Raw genomic sequence first — 12,935 nt, 5'->3', positions numbered from 1 at the left:
AAGCCCAAAGAAACTGGAGAGCAATTAACAAAGTCATGACTACACCCTCTACCACCATCCTCTCCCTTAATTAATTCCTCTCTCACCCACATCCCCCTCGAGCTGGGGGGCCTGCACCGGCCTCCGTTCCCCAGCACCTGCTCTGCACACTGGCCCCCCGTCTGTGACTGGGGGGGTCGAGGGAGCTGAGAAGACACATAGATATGTCTGGAGACCTCATTTCATTCAGCTCTGAGAAGCCCGGTTAGAGTTCCCAGTTTTTCAAAGTGAGGATTGGGGCCCTGAACTCAGAACCTCACTAAAACCCAGAAGACACTAAAGACTCCAGGATCTATGGGCACCTCAAAGATGGGCCTCTCGGGCACCAGAAGCTTGCCTGCCTAGTGGTCTCTGCATATCTGCTGGATCCAACCAAACTCAGGACCCCTCTCCTGTTGTGCTGTCCCGTTGCAGCTCCCAAAGGGTGCCTGGGAGGGGACGTCGTTGGGGCAGACCCCCAAGGCTCCCTCTACCTGCACCTTTCCTGGCTCTGAAACGATGACCCGCCCCACACCAGGGAGGCACCTTTTCCCTCAGACGCCCCCAAAGAACCCAGCTTCTCAAAGGCACTTGCAGGCAGCCAAGGCTTGGGACTACCCCACTTGAACCGAGAACCATGAGGGCCTCTCCCACCCATACTTGTCCTTCTCTGTCAACCTGGGATCTCCACACTTCAGATGACCTCATTTGCAAAAGTACAACTCTTTTCCAGAATTTTCCATCTGCTCAGACCAGGGATGGGAGACCAGGCCAGCCTTCCTTATTCCTCCTTCGGGAGAGGGAATGGGGCTTGAAGCAGCAGAGGGGAGGAGGGCCCAGTTCTTGGGACTGATTCACAACTCATTAAATTCCAGTCTCCTAAAAAGAAAATGCTCCCAGCGCCCCAGAGCTTTTGCAGTGCAGCTGACAAGGTCTACGTTGTTCACTGCCCTTTAACCCTTTGGGACCTGAAATTGTCTCCTTCCACACCCCCTTTTGTGTAAAGCTCCCTTCCTCTTTTCAAGGAAAAATTCATTAGCAAGCTCATTAAAGACGGGTAGATTTTTTTTTTTTTTAACATTCTTTCTAGAAGTCAGATGTGCTCATAAAAAACACATTTAAGTTACTTCATGTAAATGAATGAATAAGAAACACATGCATCCTGTTGCCCTTAAGTCTTGCCAGGTTTTGACATTATTTGGAGAAATGTACTTGGAAATACATTTGGGGTTTGAATCACATCTCAGGAGGCATGAGGTCAGGGCCTGAAAGCTGCAACGAGCAACGTGCAGGTGGGAGACTGTGGGGGTGGGAGAGGGGCCACTTTTTGTCTTTCCATGAGCACAGAGTCTGAGTTACACTCTGTTTTCTTTTTCTTTTTGGCAGCTGGCTGGTACAGGGATCGAACCCTAACCAACTGAGCTAAGCAGCCAGCCCTAAGCTCCATACACTCTCGGTTCCCTTTCCCATCTACCCAGAGGGGGCAGGTGGGAGATGAGCCACCTTCAGACAAGACCACCATCTCTTCCGTGACGTCTGTGCCCACCCAGAAACAGTCAGCTAAGGGAAGCCCCTGGGGAACTGCTTAGCATGATGACAAATGGCCAGAGAGCTCCATCCAGCCACCGGGATGACAGGGTCCTCTGTGCCTCATGGCCTGTCCGGTCTGGGCCTCGTTTCCACCCATTACTACTCAGGAATTGGCCAATGAATCAAAAAAGAATTTTCCTGAAAATGATCATTTCTTTCAATACTTAATAATGGCCTTTCTGCAATTCCTGAGATTATCACCTGTGGGGCTGATTATGCTATGGTTCAATGTCCTTAATAGAGAACTCGATATATTTTTATCTATTTTTTTACCTAATGACATGCAAAACCCAAAATATGTGTTTGCCTGAGACTTAACATCCATGAGTACCTGAAACAGAACTCGGTCCAAAGACAATCCTATCCAAACTCCTGAGGGGAGCGGGGGTTGGTAAAGTCGGGGACCATCTGGGTGAACGGGCAGAGTGGCTTCCTGGGCTTCTCCCGTGTGACCTTGCCTTCACTTTGACTCTGCCCCTGAACTCAGCCCACCCTGAGAAATGGGCCTAGAAGCCGGATGCTTCTCCTAAGCTCCAGACACGATGCCCCCAGGAGTCCAGCATGCTGCCCTGTGTAAAGCTCCCCTCCTAGGCCTCTTCACGTCACTGTGTTTGCAGGTGGCTCAGCAAATGCCAGCTATGGAGTAAATGTCACAGGCCAGAGCATTCCTGGTGCCCCTCCCTGGGCTGAGCCCTGGGCACACACTCCCCCTCTCTCCAGCCTACTGAGCTCTCCGGAGAGCGGACATGAGCCAGCAAAGGCAGCAGGCCCAGTTTTGGATACCTCTGCCCCCTCTGCCCACACTGATGGGTTTTGTTTAAAAATAATATCCTCATCCCATTTTAATTTTAGGGGAGAAGAGTAGGGCTGCAGAATTGCTGTTTCCAAATCCTCTCTTTGATTAAAGAGCATTACGGAAGATGCACCAGAGACCGGAGACTCCAAGAGGAGGGTGGGGGCCTGCATACCGGCTTGTGCATTTGGGGGACTAGAGGCAGGGGCCCGGCCCTGGCACTGAGCTGGTCATCAACTTCCCTCTCACAGAGACCCCATTTGTGAGGGTCGAGGGGTTGGAGCAAAGTGTTGCCATCTGGTCCAAGGACAGTGCTAGGGCCCATGCGCATCTCTATAATGTCTAGGGAAATTAAATCAGCTTCACCGCAGTATGCAGACCTTCCTCATCTCCCACCTGGACCACTGGGGCCCCAGAAAGGAAGGTGCTGTCAGTGAACCTCCTCTCCCCCATCCTCCCAGGTTTCACCCTGGCCTGCGTGTTCAACATGCAGTCCTGAGCCAGGCACAACTGGAGGCCCCTCCCCTCCATGCCACTGTGCTCCGCTGACGGGAGGCCACACCTCTTGCTCTGGGACCTCCCAGGGCACCCAGCTAGACCCTCTCATCCTCAAGGCAAAGACTGGCTAGACACCCCAAGTATAGCCCCAACCCTGAGCCTCGATGGCTCTACTAATGCATCTTGAATAAGTGAACCACAAATAAACACACGATGAGTCCTGGAGTGAATTGTGTGGCCGTAATCCTGCGCTCTCTTCTTCTCTACCATTATGATTTTATTTAAACAAACAAAAACATTCCCATCTCATTGCAATTTCAGGGGTGAGGAAAAGAGGCCAAGAGAAGAATTCACTCAAAAACCACCATTTGATTAAAGCACATTATCAAAGCCTCATGTGCGAGAAACCTCAATTCTCACAGGGAGTGACGTTACCATGGCTGGCGGGAGCCATGTTTTCCTGGCTGCAGAGCAGACAAGTGTTCCTACATCCACATCTCCACACAGGCCTGCAGGCTGGCTTTGGAGGGCTGGGGAGGGCAAGGGCACTGGGGATCCATTTGCTAACATGTTCAGCTAAGTTTTCTGGAGGACCTACAGTGTGCCTGGCCCGAGCTGTCCCCAGGAGTCTAGACCAGAGTTGGACACTTCCCACTTACCGTCCCTGGCTTGCAGCCTGCAGTCGACCAGGGTGGACCCCCACACGCGTCAGCCAGGTGTGCCAAGGGTCTCCGCTCCAGGCAGCTTCCCGGCCCCCAGACCCCTGGCGTTGAGGTGGAAAAAGATTTACCTTGGTAGGTTGCCCCCTCCCCAGAGTAAATGTTCCCATTCTTGAAAAGAGAGGAGAGACCTGAGCTGATGCTAATGAAATCATGGTGTTGCAAGAAAGCAAGAAACTCACCCCAAACCAGGCAGGAGGCAAGAGGAGTGTTAGGAGGAGGGGTGGTCCAGGGCGGTGGGCCTCATCGGGGTCTTCCACTGCTTCCATCCGCAGTTCTTCAGCTGATCACAGCCAGCCTTGGGGAGGGGCAGAGAGAATTACGGTGAGGCGAGCACCCTGGACAAGCCCCTCACACACCCCAAAGCGCACAGAGCACAGTCTCACCTGCGGCTTGCTTTTGGGTGGAGTGGGTGGTTCACGTGAGATGCGCGAGGACAGGAAAAGGTGCGGGAAGAGAAGCAACAGGCCCAGGTGGTGGCTCCCAAAACCAACAGCGAGTCATCAGCAAGGGACCTGGCCAGGGCAGAGCGGTCACTGGGGCCAGTGGGATGGGACATAAGTCTGGCTACACAGCTGGCAGGAGATGCAGACACCAGCAGAGGGTTGTGCCATGGCACCGAGGGGGCAGCAGGGCAAAGGGCAGCAGGCAGCCACAGGTCTGAGCTTGGCAAGGAAAACCAACCCCTCAGGCAGAGGGCGGGGCAGTGAGCCCAGAGGGTCATGAGCCCAGGACTTCAGGCAGAGAAATGGGTCAGGTGGGCACTGTGGCAAGAGACTAGTGAGCAGCGCACCAGGTGGAGAGGTGACCTGGCTGCTGGAGAACGGGAAGGAGCCGCCAGGTAGAGCAGAGTGGTAGACAGTCAGGCAGAGGTGTAGCCTACAGACACTCCCTGGAGGTTCCCAGCCATGGGCCTTTTGCATGGGACACAGCCCCAGCAGCGACTAGGGGGCAAAGGAGCTGAGTTAGCCCCAGGGGGAGGAAGGAATCATGGCGAGGGAGAGGTCCAAATCACAGACCCCACCTCAAGAGGGAGACCTGTGTGGCCAAAGCCCAGGACACACACCACAGCTGTTCCTCTGTGCCCACATCGGTCCTGAGAATGTCAGGTCCAGGGGTCCGGAACAGCTAGAAACACTCAGCTACAGCAATGGGGTGGGGGAGGCCGAGAGGGGAGGCAGAGCCCTGGGGTTGGGCGGGTTTGAGAGCTCCTCCAGGGTTTGGATACAGGAGGCAAACCAAGCCGCCCCTGGCACCCTCTTGCCTGCCCTCTGTGGAGGGAGCCGGAGTCCACAGCTCCACACCTGGGGCCACAGCAACCCCCCGGTCCACCCTCCCAGGAAGCAGAGGCCATCAAGGGTCACGCTAGCAGGGGGGTGCCAAGCCCGATGCCACGGCCGTGGAAAAGCTCAGTCAGGATCAACTGTTGGATGAAGTAATGGACGCGAGGGTGAATGCACGGACGCAACCAGCAAGGCCCACTTTCAAATGGGGCTGGGGATGGGAAGCTGCCCACTCTCCCCTTGAGTAGAGCGAAATGCACACTCCACCCTCTCAGCCTAAGCTCCCGCGTCGCCCGCCTAGCTGCTCAGGGTGGCAGTCGAGTCCTTTCATTCACTCACCTGCCCAAACATACATCCCACATACTCTCACTGAGCTCCACTCTGTGCCAGGCTGGTGCTGGGACACCCAGAGAAAGGGCGGGGCTGGCCTGGGGCACCCAAGAGGGCCAGGTTAGAAATTGGGGAGGAAGGGAGTTTGAGCGAGGGAGAGATGGAGATAGAAAAGGACAGAGAGAGAGAAGAGAGGCAGCAGAGGGAGGGACAGTAAAAGCAGAAAAACCATAACTCTTTGAAGATGGGGGGGAGGGCACTTCCTGGTCCAACCCGTTCTTTCCCATCTGGTTTAAGCTGCACCTTCCCCTCAACTCCTGTGCCTCCAAGGTTGACCTGATAGATGTGAAGAGATCCGCAGGCTCTGGGGATCACCAGAAGGGCCAGGAGAGGAAGCCAGCTGGGACCCCTGGATTGGAAAGGCAGTGGCTTTCTTTTCCCCGAGCACAGGTGGCTGAGAGCCACGTCCCTCTGAGGCCCAGAAGTGTCCTTGAAGACTCTTTTAAGTGATGAGGAAACCAGGAAACAGGCTAAAAAGGGCCACCCCTGCACTCAAGGGAGCAACTAGCTTGGACCCCTCTGCTGGTGGCTTGAGAAAAGTTTAAGAAATCCAAACAGGAGTTGGATGCGGGGAGTTAGCCTTCGCTGGTTTTGTCATGTGCGAACCTCTATTAGGGTTCCAAGAGCCTTAGGCACAAAGCCCCAAAGATCCTGGAAGACCCTGGTTCCACCCTCCCCAGGTTCTCAAATGTCCACAGAGGCTGCTAGAATATTAACAGAAGTTTGGGGGCCAGTATTTTAATTACCGATATGTATTTGAGGATGGGACGGCTCCTGTGGATTTTTCTTTGCTACTTTAAGCCCTCTCATTAGGAAACATCAGAAACTGTACTATTTATTATTCGATGCTCCAATATCTGCATGGGGAAGAGGGATGGGTTTCTGTGTGACCCGCATTTTCAGAGATCTGCACCCTTGTCCCAGTCCCCTAGTCTCAACATCCTACTAGACAGGGTGGGCAACTACATCTCAGTCATTCAGAAATTCTCATCCCCACAAAAGGGGGTGGAGGGTCACCTCAGGCTTTTGCCCCCAATCAGCCAATTGGACATCTTTCAACATTCTTTATATTGGGGTGCAGGGCTACAGCTCATTCTGCTAACTTGGAAAGAGCATCTGATTTTGACCACCCCATGATGCCAGAGAACCTTTAGCCAAACAGATTCATTCAGGGAGGGAGGCCCCTTAAGGTTTTAACTATTAACATTTTCTTGCTCCGATCACCTCTCTTCTCCCAAAGTTTTTTCCATTTAGCTGAAGGTCTGGCTAGAGCCTTAAGTTTAACTGCAGTGACCTAGTCTTGACTGATCTGCCTTGGGGTGAGAAATGTGCAGAACTCAGGACAAATAAGTACAAGTTTCAGACTTGGGACGTATCTGCTCTGAAGATGTTAAGGGGCTCTACAGAGCTAAAGGATCAGAAAAAAAAGGGGGGGTGACGATTTTGGTGGGGTCGGGCACGTGGGTGAGGCGGGCATTGAGATGGCAGGTTCTGATGCTGGATCTGAGTTTCAAGCTTCCTCTAGCACTTGGTTGATCAGTCCTGACAAGTCACTAACCCTCTGAGTCCCAATTTCATCAGTGTTCTGGAGCCAAATGTGAACCCCAAACTATGCCTTTTTCATAGGGGGGCCCTCGGGGGTACCAATATATATCCATATCTTGTCTCTATGCCTACGAAGTGGCACTCTCCTACCACTTGTTCATCTGGAGTAAGTTCTGAATGCTCTCAGTGGGTCCTGACACACATCGGATGAGCGCTAGAGCTGGAAACTGACCACTGGCGTAATCCCTGGTCCTCGGCTATTGGAGAGGGCACGAATGCCCTGGCCAGCTGCATGTGCGTGTAGGGTTGAACAAAGAACCTTTCTACAATGCAGCCCTAACTGCAGCCCTGCTTCCCAAAGCTGCCTTCAACTTTCAGCCCACTCAATGGACTCTGCGCTAGGACAGAGGCAAAGACTTAAATGGAAAGCAAAAGAAACGTCAGCTCCAGCACCAGAATTAGAAGTGTGGCTTAAGAACCCGCGTCTCCCCTGCCCTGCGGTCACCAGTTCACCTCATTATGATAATCAGTGTGTTTTTCCTTCACAGACAAAGAAGGCTCCTTACGAGAAGGAGTATTGGAATCCAGCAGCTACCTCATTAACGTCTGCGGCCTCTTCCTTCGACAAGGCCCAAGACCAGCTCTGTGTTCATTAAGGGAAAAGGAGGAAAGTGGAATAAAACTGAAAAACACAGCTGGGGGGAGGGGGAAGGCTCTTTTCTGCTGGCCATTCATTCATTGAAATACTTCTCGGGCACCTTCAGGATTTAATCACCAGCAAAGCGGGTTGTTGGGGGGAGGGGAGGTCAGAGTTTACCACGATGCAGGAGGTAAAGAGGTTAAACTTGATGGAGTTAAAAACCCAAACTGGGGCGATTTGATCTGAAAGCTTCCTGGGATTTGTCATTGGGTTAATCAATTTAAAACCTTCCTGTTTGCTTTCTTTTAGCCCAACTCAAGAGGAAACCTTTTCTCTAAATGTATTTTGGTGGATTTTAATATTTTCTAAGCCTCTCTTTCCTACTTTTTCATCCTTAATGGCATTTTTAATTCATTCTTTTCTGCTTTCTCTCCGACGTTTGTCCCCCCCTTCCCCTTCATTTCCTTCTCCTCTCTTTGGTCCTCGTGGGAACTTAATGTGTAAGAAAATCGAGTGTTGACTACAATTGTGTTTTCTCTTGAACTTCTATGGATTTTACTTCAAGTCCCCCAAACAAAGTCTGGTGCTTACCTGTAGGATATCCCACCTGACCTGCAAAGGTAAAGATTATTAACGCTGTTTTCCAACTGAGATAAAGGTGGCCTGGAAAAGTTGACCTACCCCAAGTTTTCCACACTACGTAGCTTGACTAGGACTCAGGTCAGAGAACTCCTGAGTGCTTAAGGCATCATGGCACGACAGCAAGAGGAAGATTCCAGAAGCTGGAAGACCTGGGTATGCAAGTTCCTAGGGAGGCTAAGAAACACGGAGGTGGGAGCAGGTGTCTCTGTGAAACCGACGGGAGGGTGTGTAAAGAGAAGTGACCCGGAGCCGCAAAGCCATGTGAGAGAAGGAATGGAAATGTGTCCACGTGTCGGTGAGCCAGACACATGTCCAGGGTGAAGCTACAGAAAAGTCTTTACCTTAGTGAGAGCCGTTCGACGGAGCAGAGCGAGTCAGGAAGCAGTGGGTTGAAGAGGAAATTGGAGGTGAGGGAGGAAGACAGTGTAGACAGGCATTTCAAGAGGCTTGGCTGTGAAAGGAAAGACAGAGGCTGAGAGGCTAGAAAGGAGGACAGGAGGAAGCCGGAAGGCTCTGGGCTGCAGGAAGAACAAAGTTGGAAATTCAGAGGGTTGCCGCAGTGGTGGGCCGGTGCTGAGACAGGTGCACTTCTTCTAAAACTTAAGAGGCAATGGGTGCAATGTACAGGTGCCCAAACTAAAGAACCACTTGACAGCCTCTGTGTCCCTGGGAGGTGGCAGGCCAGTCCTGGGTCAGGACAGGGAGTTGTGAGGATCAAATGAATGGGTAGTTGCACAAAGGGCTCTGCGTCTGCAAAGGGAGACGTCAGTGCTCACTCTCACTGCTCTCTGGTAGCAGGACCCTCAATTTTACAGCCCACTCGAATCTCACTGAGGCCTGGATTTTTCACTGACCATAAATTATTCGTCCTGAACATTAAGGATATAAAGACCAGTGGCAAAAGCTCCTGCCAGTCTCTGGAAGACAAAAGGTCCCCTCCTAATAGCCTGGATTAACTCAAAGCAGGTCTCCGCCCACTTCATTTGTCACCTTCCGAGTCATCCCTGCACCTCCATTTGCCACCTAATCCAATCAGCCCCTTTCAGATGCCCGGCGGCTATTGTCTACACCAAGCCGGGCTTCTCTAAAGCGGCCTCAGTTGTTTTTGTCTTGTCCGGACAAAACTGGTTGGCTTGAAAGGGGACGAAAGAAAGTGCTGGTCAAATGAGGACCCCAATTAGCTCCCAAGAGACTGTTTTCATTATCTTTGTAGCACATACCTAGCCTGGTGCACTGGGCATATTGCTGGTGCTCCAGAAAATGTTTGTTGAATTAATTCTTCTGTTTTTATTTATTCTGGAATTTATTTACTGAACATAAACACACACAGCACCTACTGGGTGCCGTTATTACTGAGGGAGAACAGGGCTGAACACGGGAACAATAAGAGACAAACTCGGGCATTAAGTATCTTGCAATTTCCACAGCAATTTACAAAGCACTTTCATAGTAGTTACATCATTTCAGCTTCAAAAGCGCCTTGTGGGGTAGATAAACGCGGGTATGTTTTTTTGGGGTTTTTTTTGTTTTTTTTTTTTTAATCCCCATTTAGACCATGAAAGGAACTGAAACTTGGAGAAGTTAAGCAACTTGTTTAAGGTCACACCATCATTAAGAGGTGAAGCCAGCACATGGTACCAGCATTGGGGCCACCCAGATCCCCAAGACCACCCTGGGCAACTGGGATTTCAAACAGACTGTCCCATTGTCAAATGTCTGGTTTGAAATAAAAGGACTCTTAGTACACAGCTCTGGGCCAGGGGGCCACAGGGGCTAATGGGTAGCTACAATGGCACCCAGGGTCCAACTCTGACCCCTTCTCTTGCCAGCATCGTAACAACAGACTTACATTCCTCCAGCTTCAGTTTCCTTACTGCAAATGGGAACAAGTTCTACCCCATGGACAAATCAACACCAAAGTCATCCTCACCTGGAAATGAGGATGCTTTAATTACATTTACACAGAAAGAACATAGTCACATTACATAGAAAGTGCTCTGGAAATGGCCACATGCATAACTCGTGCGCTTACTCAGGTCAGACTGCCGGTCACTTTTGTGAAGCCCCTACCTGGTGCGAGGAGAGCCCCGTGGACAGGGGCTGTCTTCAGTGCTGTTGGAGAATAAATAAGATGAGTAAAACAAGCAAGAGGGGTGGGAATGGACGGACCTGCCGAACCTTTTCAACAAACATTTGCTGACCGCCTTGTCTATGCCCGGCCCTGCCGGAGGCTGCTTTAGCTCATTTAATTCTCACAACAACCCTAGGAGGCTGCTCCTACTGTCCCCATTCCCCGGAAAAGGACAGGGAGGTTTCAAAAGAGGTGGGGCATGCTTTTAGAGATTCAGAAACATGCTCATTCCAGAAGCCCACCCAGGGCCTTCGAAGTGCCAGTGAGAAGCTGGTTGAGCCCTTGGCCCAGGTCCCCCTCCTGAGAATTTCCCAAAAGGATCCTTCCATTCAGGGCATCATAAGGGCAGCAACAGAATCAGTCCAGTCAAGAAAGACTGACACCCCCTGGGGAGGGAAACACTCCAGTTCGCTAGCAGGTGAACACAAGCCGAGAAGTACAGGACAGTATTCATAGAGTCAAGGCACAAGCATAGCAAAGGTCAGGGGTTAATGACCAATGCCCCCTCACTAGGGCATTGGTTTAAGTCTTTAGCCAAGATAAACAGCTGATGGGTCAGTTCTGATCCTCTTCATCCTTCGTCGTCTTGGTCCTGGGGGTCTGCGGGGGGCTGCTTTGTCTGCTGGTGGGGTCCAGGAATCTGCGCTCCTAGTGCCCTCTGCAACCGATCAAAGGTTAGAAGACCTTCTTAAAAGCCCGTCTAGACATTAATTACAATTTCAGTTAATTAATTATAATTAAAACTAGTTATTTAAAATTTAAAATTGTCTTTTAATCATGAATGGGTCTGGGGATGGTGCAAGGAGGGTGGCAGGTCTGGGGGATTCTGCCCACCATGTTGTGTGTAAAGTGCCACAAGGAGGGGGTGAGGTACCGTAAGGTGGAGATGAGCAGCAGGCACCTTGGCAGCAGCTTGGCATGGAGAAGGTGGTCCTTGAAGACGAGGAGGTGAACCATGATGTCATCCCTGAAGAAAGACCCTAGGGCATGGGAGGGGGCCAGATTAGAAACCGTCTTGATGACCTCTAAGGGCCAGCACAAGAACAGCAGGGGGGGGGGGGCAGTCAGAGGGAAAGGGAGGGGGGAGTGGCAAAGGGGAAGGAGGGGTGTGGGGGGAGGCGGGAGGGGTGTGGGGGGAGGCGGGAGGGGTGTGGGGGGAGGCGGGAGGGGTGTGGGGGGAGGCGGGAGGGCCAGGGGAGGCGGGAGCAGGGAGGGGGAGGTGGGAGGGGTGTGTGGGGAGGCGGGAGGGGTGTGGGGGAAGGAGGAAGGGGCGGGGGAGGAGGGAGCAGGGAGGGGGAGGCGGGAGGGGTGAGAGGAGGCGGGAGGAGCGGGGGAGGAGGGAGCGGGGAGGGGGAGGCGGGAGGGGCGGGGGAAGGAGGGAGGGGCGGGGGGGAGGGAACAGGGAGGTGGAGGCGGGAGGGGTGTGGAGGAAGGAGGGAGCAGGGAGGGGGAGGTGGGAGGGGTGTGGAGGAAGGAGGGAGGAGGGAGGAAGGAGGAGAAGTGGGAGGGGACGAGTGGGAGGGGAAAAGAGGAGTGGGAGGGGGTAAGGATGACTTGATTGACAGGTCACAAGTGTTCCTTGTGTGCGCATGCGCAACTCCAAGGACGGTTTAGCGGGCCAGGAACCATTTGCAGTCATAGACCGCTAGGGGGCGCACGGCCCGCAACCAGAGATCAATAGCACAGCCACCTGCGGCGCCCCCGCCCGCGCCAGACTTGCAGCTGCCAGGCGCAAGCCTGGCGTAGGATGGGCAGGGGGCGCCCAACAGGTCTCAGGCTTGGAGGGGGACACACAGTCCACTCCAGCCCATCGCGCAGGGCCGCTATGTCTCCTAAATGCCTCGCCAGCCACCACCAGCCAGAGTCCACCTGTGGCCATCCAACAGCACCTTCGCACATACGCCCACGGGGGACTTCTGTACCCCGCACCAGGGAGACGTGACGATCTCAACGAGACCTCTGCCATATGGTTCTTTCCAGAGCAAGATTCCACTTCTGATAAGCAAAAATACAGATATCTTGCCTCTAGCCTTCAGTAAATCCAATTAAACATAAATTAATTAAATCTAAAAGGCCCAGTTCTCAATACACCATTTCCACTCATTTATGTGGTCTCGGGACACACGATATAGAATATGATATCGCTAGAAAATAATTACGCGGCGGACCACCCGCCCCTCCCCTCCTTCACCCGCAGGCATCGACATCCTGCACCCCCAAAACCTTGCCTCCCCCTTTCGCCGCAACAACAATTTCAAGACCCTGCACGGTAGCGCCTAATTAATCTTTTACAGCTCTTCATCCTTCTCAAATGAGCCACACCTTCCTAAGACCCCATAAACCAAAAACCAGTGAAAATAAACTAATCTGCGTCCGCGCTCTTCCTAAGTCCACGACACCCTAAGTCACACAACCATGCGGATCACGGCATCACTGCCCCCTGCGAATCCTGCAGCTGCTCCCCAGTAAACCCAGGGATCTTAAAACATTCCCCCCGTTAGGTAAATGAATCCAGAATCCTCCAGTAAATCCTGCGCCCGACCCCCTCCAGCAGGAGAACAAAGGCCACCTCCCCTCCCCACCCCGCCCCCCAAAATTCCGCAGTGCTACCAAGCGCCCTCTTGCGGCCAGCAAAAAAACCTTCCAGAAACCTGCCACGTAGCAACCCGCTCGCGCGCGCCCCCCC

General features: G+C 52.7%; 1 long non-coding RNA gene across 5 annotated transcripts in view; it reads right to left on the bottom strand.

Moving 5' to 3' along the window:
- The window catches only part of LOC134373329 (uncharacterized), a 31,421-nt gene extending 20,191 nt beyond the window's left edge, over window positions 1-11,230 (bottom strand). Inside the window, exons 1-6 of one of the 5 annotated variants that reach the window (XR_010022963.1) lie at window positions 11,124-11,230; window positions 10,151-10,907; window positions 8,460-8,569; window positions 4,005-4,133; window positions 3,801-3,916; window positions 3,559-3,662 (exon numbers count right to left, since the gene is read on the bottom strand). This is a non-coding gene — a long non-coding RNA (uncharacterized LOC134373329). The remainder of the gene's footprint in view (window positions 1-3,558; window positions 3,663-3,800; window positions 3,917-4,004; window positions 4,134-8,459; window positions 8,570-10,150; window positions 10,908-11,123) is intronic. The other 4 variants (XR_010022961.1, XR_010022965.1, XR_010022962.1 and 1 more) reach the window with 4 other exon arrangements.
- Between the last annotated feature and the right edge of the window lie 1,705 nt (window positions 11,231-12,935).

This window comes from Cynocephalus volans, chromosome 3, assembly GCF_027409185.1.
Source record: "Cynocephalus volans isolate mCynVol1 chromosome 3, mCynVol1.pri, whole genome shotgun sequence".
NCBI lineage: Eukaryota > Metazoa > Chordata > Mammalia > Dermoptera > Cynocephalidae > Cynocephalus > Cynocephalus volans.
The sequence above is the reverse complement of the archived record's forward strand: the minus strand, read 5'-3'. Positions and strand labels throughout refer to the sequence as shown.